Raw genomic sequence first — 9,395 nt, 5'->3', positions numbered from 1 at the left:
ATGGAATATTAGTCAGCCATTAAAAAGAATGAAATACCGGCATTTTTAGCAACATGGATGGACCTAGAAATTATCATGCTAAATGAAGTCAGTCATACAATGAGACACCAACATCAAACGCTTTCACTGACATGTGGAATCTGAAAAAAGGACAGACTGGACTTCTTTGCAGAACAGATTCTGACTCACAGACTTTGAAAAACTTATGGTTTCTAAAGGAGACAGTTTGGGGGGTGGGGGGATGTGCTGGGGTTGTGGGATGGAAATCCTATAAAATTGGATTATGATGATCATTGTACAACTATAAATGTAATAAATTCATTGAGTAATAAAAAAAATTAAAAGAAATAAAGAAGTTTATGAGCCAGGAAGAGACCACAGAAAGATGAGGTCTACACATGCCTAAGTCCCAAGCCAATTAGAAACAGCCACTTCATCCCCCACCCCACCCCCAGCCAGAACCAGTCAGTTCTTTCTGAGGCGGCCATTAACACACTTGTTCTAACCAGCAGCCACTGCATTTTCCCATACTTGAGTGTGGGCAGCTGTTAACAAGAGAACACTTGCCCAAAGAAGCCAGCGAGCATGGGAGGAAGTGAGCTTTTTTATAGTCAAAAACAGATGACTAAGAAGTACAATAAGTCCACAGCACTTCCAGCTGCTTTCCATTTGAATTTATTAGTAACAACTCCTCTGGAAAAGCTGGAACAGTAGAGAACGTGAATGACTATCAAGGTCAGGGAGACCAAATAATCTGCAAAGAGAGTTCTGATTAGAGAGCTTACCCACCCAATCTTTGTATCTAGGAGGAAAAAACCTTAAATGCCAGAGTGGCTAACACCAGCCTCACCCTATCCCCACCCTTAAGTTCAAAGAGCCAGGTTTGAGATGCCTGGTTTAAAAGGTGAACCCAGCCCAAGGACAGTCCTTCAGAAGTGCACTTAGAAAGTCCTCTTGGGGAGTTCCAACTGTGGCACAACGGGATCAGTGGTGTCTCTGAAGCACAAGGACACAAGCCTGGACAGTGGGTTAGAGGATCCAGCATTGCTGCAGCTACAGCGTAGGTGATAACTGAAGCTCAGATCTGATCCCTAGCCCAGGAACTCCTCCATGTGCTGTGCCCCTCACCCCCCCAAAAAACGTCCTCTTGGGCCAGGCACAGAAGTTGTTCTCAGGCTGTTCTCCTATTCCCTGCGTCCACAGGTGTATCCACAGCCAGAGATGTACCTCTTCTGGGGCAAAACTCGTTCAGTCATTTGAAGGTTGAATTAGCGATGTTGATGGGGCAGGATGTCTCTCCACTACCAGGGAACTGCCCCATACCCTAAGCAAGTCTCCCAAGCTGAAAGCAGCACTGGCTCCAGATGCCCAGGGTGGTGAGGGTGCAGGATGTGCCTGGGCCAGGGAAACTCCTGCAGCAAGAGCAGAAACACAGGGAGGAAGAGAATTATTTCTTCTTAAATCATGAATCTTCTTTAACAATAACTAGCAAGACTAGTAATAATTGCCAGACACTATTCTAAGCACTTAGCCTATTTTACAAACAAACTGAGAAACAGAGAAGCTATTGTCTAAGGTCACACAGCTCCAGAAAGGGGCAGAGAAAGGATTAAAGGCAGGCAGCCTAGCTCCAGAATGTGCGCTTAAAGATAAATTAGAGCTGCTCCAAGCCCCTCCAGGGCAGTCTCCAAATTTGTTTAGTGTAAGGCTTAAATTTTACACAAAAAAATCCAGGTCAAACAAGTTGTCCATCATTTGGCACAGAATTAGTTGGGGAGATTTGGCTGGGAACAAGAGTCCAGTCCTGAGGTCTGTGTAGTTAGTTGGGACAGCTGCACAAGAAAGAATGGACTAAGGCCTAAAACGAAGCCCCTCTCCTACCCCAGCCTCACCAAGGGAGGGGAGCATCTTTCATGGGGTCCCCAGCAGGCAGTGTCTGAAGGTGGCTGGCTGTGCCCACAAGTCTCCTGTGTTTGCCTCCCTACCCACCTCTCTACCCCATGGATTTCTTTCCCAGGCAAAGCTCTCTCCAAAAGATGACAAATAGTTCCCAGCAGCTGCAGGATTCCTGACTGGCCTCTAGTCCTCTATCCCAGAGGTCAGCACTGTTCCTGACCAGTGTTCTGGGGCTTTACCCCTCCTCAGACAAGCCTGGGCCACATGTGACCATGTGGCTGGGCGGAGCGTGCAGATGAACTCACCCTGGGAAACAGGTTGGAGTGGAAACCCCGCCTGGACCGTGTGGACTGAGATGGTGAACACTAAGGTGCTATGACAGGGCCTTGCAGGGACGGGTCAGGGCAGGCAGAGATGATGGACACCTCCACTTACCCAGGGCAGCCCTGCTGAAGGAGACCTTCTTAAAAGCAAAAGCAGCTGCATTCTAGAGCAGCGTGATTTTAGGGTGATACTGGGATGTTAAACACATGGTGGACCGGGTGCTTTTAAAAACAGGCACTCTTCTCAAAATAGTGCATGAAAATGTTTGAAATCATGGGGCAGCATGTCTGGAACAAAGATCTGAATTTCCAGTGTGGCTCCACTAAAAAGCCAGAGGTCCTGGGCTGGACTTGCAGCCTCACCTCTGACCTCCATGCCTCATAGGACGTTTCACGGTAAACTATGAATGTGAAAGTGCTTAGCCCTGTGCAGGAATGTTAAATTCCAAGCAAAACCCCTTGGGAACTGGGACAAAGTGAGTATGGCCACAAGTCCATACACAGAAGACAAGTGCAGGAGCCTTGGGTGCCTTGGAGGGTGGGATGTCACAGGCAGCGCCAGGTGAGAGGGGAGGAGACAAAAGGCCAGCAGAGGGTAGGCTTCTGGGCCAACAATCACAGCTGAGAAAAAATACATACGTCACAGACTTGATACCTTGATGCCATAAAACAGCATGAATGATTAGGTCTAAATAAAGTAGAGAGAAGCACTGACCAGCAAAGAGCCACCACCCAGACAGGCCTGCAGACAAAGACAGCGGGCATGGAGCCACACATCCGGCGGAAAGGGGCACATTCCTGACAGGTGGGGTCAGGGCAGCTGCAGTAGACCAAGTGCTGCCTCAGAGCACCACTCATTTCATAGGTTCTGTAATTACGAAACACACAAAAGACAGTGACACTGTGGTGGAGAGAGGTGAAAAGGTGCCAGCCATCTTCTAAAAGATCCAACTTGAGTTCCCTGGTGGCTTAGCGGGTTAAGGATCTGGTGTCACTGCTGTGGCTTGGGTTCCATTCCTGACCCAGGAACTTTTGCACACTGCAGGGGCAGCCAAAAAAGAAAACAAAAACAAAAACAAAACTCAACTGGGCTTGTCTGTATTAAGCCATTAAGCCTCCTGCAACAGTCTAGAGAATAGCCTGGCTCATTTGCCCAGGCCGCCCCAGTAAGATGGCTCATCACAGAAAAGACATTCAAGAAACTCACTGAGACTTTTAAGGAGAAAAATGCACCAGTGGCCGCTGTTTGCATCTGCAGCTTCAACACAGGAGGAAACCACTAGCTGGGGTTCCTCTACTGAAGCCGCCACAGCTGCCTGGGGCTCCTCAAATCTGGCTAGGGCTTGGGGTCTGTTATGGAACCACCTTACCTTGGATGCCTCATTAACAAATTTCCTCGCATAGATTTTTGGGGCAGACCCTCTTTAAAACAGTTGCTTCTCTGAGAGATTCAGCTGATAGTCAAAGGACCAAGGATGAGGTTTTTCAAGGAGCCCTTGCACTACTTTGAAGCCCTATTATGTGTTTCTTATACCTGCAACAGACCTATAAACATCACAATATTCTTTTCCAACTGCTGTAAATTTTAAATTTTGCTTGCTACACAGGCTATATCCTTCTTGTCTGCTGGTGTTACTTAAGGATCTGATAGAATCTTCTATGATCCTTTGACTCAGAACATTTATAAAAAGCAAGTATCCTGAAGACTATGCCTGCAGGTGTGGTTACTGCCATCCCTCTGGGTGGCTCCAGACTTAAAAGCTGTTTAAAGTCATCTCCTCAGAAAAAGACTCCCCAGATCTGCTGAGCACAGGCCGAGGGCTGGGGACCAGCCTACTCTGGTCTCAGCACTTGGAGTCCAGAGGCAAAAGAGCAGCGAGGACAGCTACCACGCATAGTGGCTACCAGAGCAGTTCAGCCCTGCTGTAGTTGTTGGGCTGTAGGTTCTGAGGGCAGGGATAGTGTTTTGATCCCCAGCTTTGTATTCCAAGCTCCTAGCACAACGCCTGGAACACAATGGGTGCACAATACAATTTTTTCTTTACACCAATGAGCCCATTCCCAGTAAGAGACAGCAACTTTGTAGACTTTTCTTTGTTGATGAATGGGTTCCCTTCTTCTCCAAGCTGGGGGCCTCTAAAAGCTGACCTTCTAGTCAGCTGGGAGAAAAGGGGTGCTGGCAAGGATGTTGTTACAAGTCAGGGCAGTACCATGCCATCCTCAGGGAGCAGGACTCATGGCTGCAGGCTGTCTTCCCCCACGGCCTCAGAAAAGAGTAAAGGACATGGAAACGCCCCATCCAGACCCACTGTGAAGGGTGGTCTAGTCTAGCTGCAGGTCAGGGACCACAGCAATGAGGCCAAGATCCAAAAGCCAGGGGCCCACAACACATGGAACCTCTCCTCAACCCTTGAAAATATTATTTCACAGCAGAACCTTATGTGTCCTAGGCCTTTTCTTCTCCCAGTTCCCAGATCCTACCTCCTCTGTCCTGCCTCTGAATTCTAGCTGCTGCCCTGACCAGAGTGGTGCACAAGAGCCTTGGGCACAAAGGTCATCTAGGAGCAAAAGCAGGGGAGCTCATCAGGAATGCAGACTCTTAGGCCCACCCCAGATATGGCTGCATCAGGATTTGCATTTTAAACAGGATTCCTTGATGAATCATATGCACCCTAGGCTTGAGAAGTTCTGGGCTGGAGTATACAGTGTCCATTGAGAAAATGACCATCCCAGCCTTCAATCTGCTAATGTAATAAATGATGACAAATCTAGTGGCTTCAGACAATATCTATTTGTTCTCTATGTTTCTGTGGTCAGCAGTCTTGGGTCCCTGCAAGCTGCAGGCACAGCGTGGGCTGGGCTAGGCTGGGCTCTCCTCTGGAGGCCTGGGAAGATCTGACTTCCGGAATTTGATTCTTTCTCCTGCTTCCTTCATCATCAAGTGAGTAATGGCATGTCTTCTCATGATTTACACCTGCCTTCTGCTTCAGGCTCCTATGATTACACTGAACCCCCTGGATAATCTAGGATAATCTCTCCCATTTTAAGGGCAAATGATTAGTAACCTAAATTTCATCTGCAAAGTCCCTACTGCCACAGAATTGGCACAGGTGTGACAACAGAAGGCAGAGGTCCTGGGGCCAAAATTCCATCTACCACAGTGACTTCATCAGCAGTAGGTCCAAACAGGATGAATGGTTCAGAAGGGGACTTGCAAGTGCTCTGAATTAGGAGGCATCTTTGTTAGCCTCTCTCCCCGCCACATCTCATTTGGTCCTTCCTCCCTGGCCCTCAGTTTCACTCTAGTTACCACTGCCCACCCTCCACCCCGCCACATAGTCTCTCAACACCTCTCAATTTCCCCCCACCCCAGGAGGGCTGCTATCAGAGGTGGCCCATCATCCTGCAGGAAGTCCATCCTTTCCCCAGCTGTTCTCAGCCCCCTAGAGGGAAGGCACACAGGAATAGGGACAATGTCAAAACAAACACAGCACCTACACCTGCCACTTGATGTCACTTCCTCACTCTCCCTTGGCTCTATCTGGCATTGGAGACCTGGGGCTTGACCTGCAGGACAGAAGGAGTACTGGACACATGAGTGTCAGCAGAAGGCCACTGGGACCACCCAAGTTAACCAGCCAGCAGCCCTGCCTCCTGGTTTTCTCTTGCCACAAGCAGGACTGAACATCCTTCCAATTCCAGACAGGCTCATGTTTGAGTGGACAGAGCGGGCCTGTGTTCAAACCAATCTAGAATTAATGCTAGTCTGTCACTAGCTGATTGGTCACCAGTTGAATCCAATTTATTCTCATGAAGGCCTTTCTGAATTATCTGAAGAGTGGGTTAGGAGACATTCTTACCATTTCAGGCTTTGGTTTTCTTGCTTAAATACCAGCCCTTACCAGCCTTGACTCCCTAGTGAATTCTGACTGTTTTTAAAAAGCAAGCCCACCCTCAACAGACAAATCTGGCCACTTCTGACAGGGTCAAAGACTGTTCCATGCTCCTGAAAGCCAATCCAAAAATCATTCCTAAAAAGTTCTGAAGGGATTCATTTGAAGGACATATCCCTGAGATGTGGGCAAATTGTTTTTTTTTTTTTTTTTTTTAAAAAAAAAAAAGCAGACACACTGATCTCTCTCTGACTCAGTGTGAAAGAAGCTCTCCTGGGAAGAGATTCTCCCTCCTTGGAGCACTGGCCACCCTGCAAGCCTGTCTCAGGAAGGCGCATGAGAAGACTCCCTCCTCAAAAAGTGGCTCCTCCCTGAAGGAACTAATGGATCCAGAAAACTCTGGAATCAACTTAGCAAACTCAGCCTTCTTTAAACTCCAATTTGACAATTGTATGAAAGCAAGAAAAAGCAAGTGAAATAAAAAAATTCCACATGGAATCGGAATTCACACATCTGTGACCCACTCCTTCCATACAAACCTGCTGCACAAGGCTGGAGACAGCAGGAAAGACCTTCAACTCCTTTCTTTTCTTTTTTCTTTTTTTGGTCTTTTTTTGTCTTTTTGTTGTTGTTGTTGTTTTTTGTTGTTGTTGCTATTTCTTTGGGCCGCTCCCGCAGCATATGGAGGTTCCCAGGCTAGGGGTTGAATCGGAGCTGTAGCCACTGGCCTACGCCAGAGCCACAGCAACGCGGGATCTGAGCCGCATCTGCAACCTACACCACAGCTCACGGCAACGCCAGATCGTTAACCCACTGAGCAAGGACAGGGACCGAACCCGCAACCTCATGGTTCCTAGTCGGATTCGTTAACCACTGCGCCACGACGGGAACTCCCAACTCCTTTCTTAACTCTGCTCCTGAGTGATAAACAATCCTCCAACACAACAGCAAAACTGTAGTTACAAACCCTGTGACCAGTTACAAGGAAGAAAACACTCCCCCAAGACCTGTAACCTCAAAGGAGGGGGAGCCCTTGCAAACATTTAAAAATATCTACATGTTGGCAGGGCATATATATTTTCTCATTTAATCCTTGCAGTCCTGAAGGGTGGCAACACCCTCATTTCACAGTTAAGAAAATTGCAGCTCAGAGGGTTAAGTACCCTGCCTAAGATTTCCAAGCAATCAAATGCAAATCAGGATTTAATGCTGATTTTCCCTCCCTCTCCTTTCATACTGAATGATCCTGGATTCCATCTGAATTTTTCTCTTCCAGAAGACTAAAATATACAGCACCTGGGAAGTCCTCCTCACAGGCTATATATACCTTCAGTGATAGGCAGTCCCACTAGATTTTGTGGAAGAGGGCAGACCAGCCTTTTTTTTTTTTTTTTGTCTTTTTAGGGCCACACCCATGGCACATGGAAGTTTCCAGGCTAGGTGTCGAATTGCGAGCTGCAGCCTCTGACCTACACCACAGCAACACCAGATCCTTAACCCACTGAGCAAGGCCAGGGGTTGAACCTCCATCCTCATGGATGCTGGTCAGATTCGTTTCTGCTCAGCCATGACAGGAACTCTAGACCAGCCTTTCTTATCCCATTTCTGTACATATGGGGGAAACTACCACTAAGAAAGGACAGTGGGGCTTAAGTTAGAGGACACGATACATTTGAGGAGTCTATCTTGTACAGAAAAACCCTACTAGGAGAGACTGATACAGAGCAAGGCTGAGTCTGTACCTAAAATTGGACAGATTGAACCATATTGTAATTTGTTCCCTTTCACCCACGGAAGTGATCAAAATGAAATAGAGCTCATATAGTATAAAAAAAATTTCAAGTATAAAACAGCTTAGCGATCTAAGGAAACTAACCCATATTTTCTTTGAGCTAGAAATATAACATACCTGTTGAATTTTAAGTATCAGCTAGTCAACTGACAGCTGAATCTTCTCCATCCAGTAATCAAACTAGTGCCAGACTCAACCGCTGAGGATGCAAAGCTGATTGTCTTTAATCCTTTGTCCCCTGCTTTTCAAACTGAGGTCTGTGAATGATCGGGCTAGGCATCACTTGGGAGGTTGCTGGGTGTACAGAATCTCGCCTATGGAATCAGAATCTGCATGTTAACAAGATTCCCAATGAAGTTCAGAGGAAAACCTGAAATGTAGCAGAAATGCAGACTCAAAGTACGTCCAAGGTTCCCTTCATGCTGAGTCAGTCTCTTCATCAATCCCTTCTGGACCCAACCCCTTCCCACACTGACTGTCTCTGGGGACCTTTGGACTAACCCACTCCCCCCCCTCCCCGCCGCCACCTCCTCCACCCCTAGCACCAACCTACCTGCCATCATCTTGGCAAATTCTGGCTTGGAGCCTGTTCCCTCCTAGGTTAAGATCTTCATGAGACTATGTCTTCTCATTTCTTTACCCTCAGCGTTTGGCAACTCATTACTTGGCCCACAGCAGGACAGTGATAAAGTTGTTAAACTCCCCTAATTTCAATACAAAACAGAGCCAAGAAAAGCCAGGGAGGTCAACTAAGGTCACAGGCAGTCAAGGGCTGAACCATGCCCAACGTTTTGAACCAAGGAGGCACTAATCGAGGGCCAGGGATCCAACCTGTGTCCTCATGGATACTAGTCGGGCTTGTAACCCCTGAGCCATAACGGCAACTCCCACAGCAATTTTTTATCCTTGTTTTACATTCTTAAGAAAGGGTAGAAATAAAAATGTAAGGAAAGGTTTGCTTTATTAAGTCCAAGGATCATTTACTTCAGCTGCAAAGAGTTCTAAAATGAAAATATGGAGTTCCTTTAGTGGCTCAGCAGAAACGAATCTGACCAGCATCCATGAGGACGCAGGTTTAATCCCTGGCCTTGCTCAGTGGGTTAAGGATCTGATATTACTGTGAGCTGTGGTGTAGGTCGCAGACTTGGCTCAGATGTGGCATCACTGTGGCTGTGGTGTAGGCCAGCAGCTACAACTCCGATTCAACCCCTAGCCTGGGAACCTCCACATGCCGCAAATGCAGCCCTTAAAAAAAAAAAAAAGAGAGAGACAAACAACTAAAATGAAAATCTGTTATCATTAAGACCTTAGTGACAGAGCAATAAGCAAACACCTCAGTGGGGCTGAGTAACAACTACCACAGTGGGGAGGCCACCGAGACCCATGCGGCCAGTCAAGGCCACCCAAAGTACTCATGTTTTCTCCAGACAGCCATTCCCAAGCCAGCTGGGTTGGGTTTCACTTGTCTGGCTTGTACCATTACAAAGAAAG

General features: G+C 47.3%; 1 long non-coding RNA gene across 2 annotated transcripts; it reads right to left on the bottom strand.

The window, feature by feature from the left end:
• Positions 1-661: 661 nt before the first annotated feature.
• LOC125129238 (uncharacterized) lies at positions 662-8,979 on the bottom strand. 2 transcript variants are annotated; one of them, XR_007135436.1, is made up of 3 exons: positions 8,458-8,979; positions 8,022-8,274; positions 662-1,412 (listed from the first exon to the last, which is right to left on the bottom strand). It is a non-coding gene; the product is annotated as an uncharacterized LOC125129238 (long non-coding RNA). The 2 variants fall into 2 exon arrangements; XR_007135435.1 differs by lacking the exon at positions 8,458-8,979 and having other exon boundaries at positions 8,022-8,380.
• Positions 8,980-9,395: the final 416 nt, after the last annotated feature.

Source organism: Phacochoerus africanus, chromosome 1 (genome assembly GCF_016906955.1).
Source record: "Phacochoerus africanus isolate WHEZ1 chromosome 1, ROS_Pafr_v1, whole genome shotgun sequence".
Taxonomy (NCBI): domain Eukaryota; kingdom Metazoa; phylum Chordata; class Mammalia; order Artiodactyla; family Suidae; genus Phacochoerus; species Phacochoerus africanus.
This window is presented reverse-complemented; position numbering and strand designations above follow the sequence as displayed.